Source organism: Penaeus monodon, chromosome 19, assembly GCF_015228065.2.
Source record: "Penaeus monodon isolate SGIC_2016 chromosome 19, NSTDA_Pmon_1, whole genome shotgun sequence".
Classification (NCBI taxonomy): Eukaryota; Metazoa; Arthropoda; class Malacostraca; order Decapoda; family Penaeidae; genus Penaeus; species Penaeus monodon.
Window position 1 is genome coordinate 6,938,501 of NC_051404.1, and position 226 is coordinate 6,938,726.

Below are 226 nucleotides of genomic sequence, written 5' to 3' on the forward strand. Positions count from 1 at the left end.
ATCGGATCCAGCAGCTGTGGAACTTAGAATTTGAATTTAGAATAGCTGCAACCTAACAGACAGTAAAATAATATCAAAATATATAAAAAATAATTCGACCGTATTAGGGTCACCGAAGACATTTAGGTCTCTCCCCACCTTCCCTTTCACTCTATTATTAAAATGTTCCCTCTTCCCCATGCAACATTTTCACTATAACTATAATCAAGTACGTTGTTCAAATCAA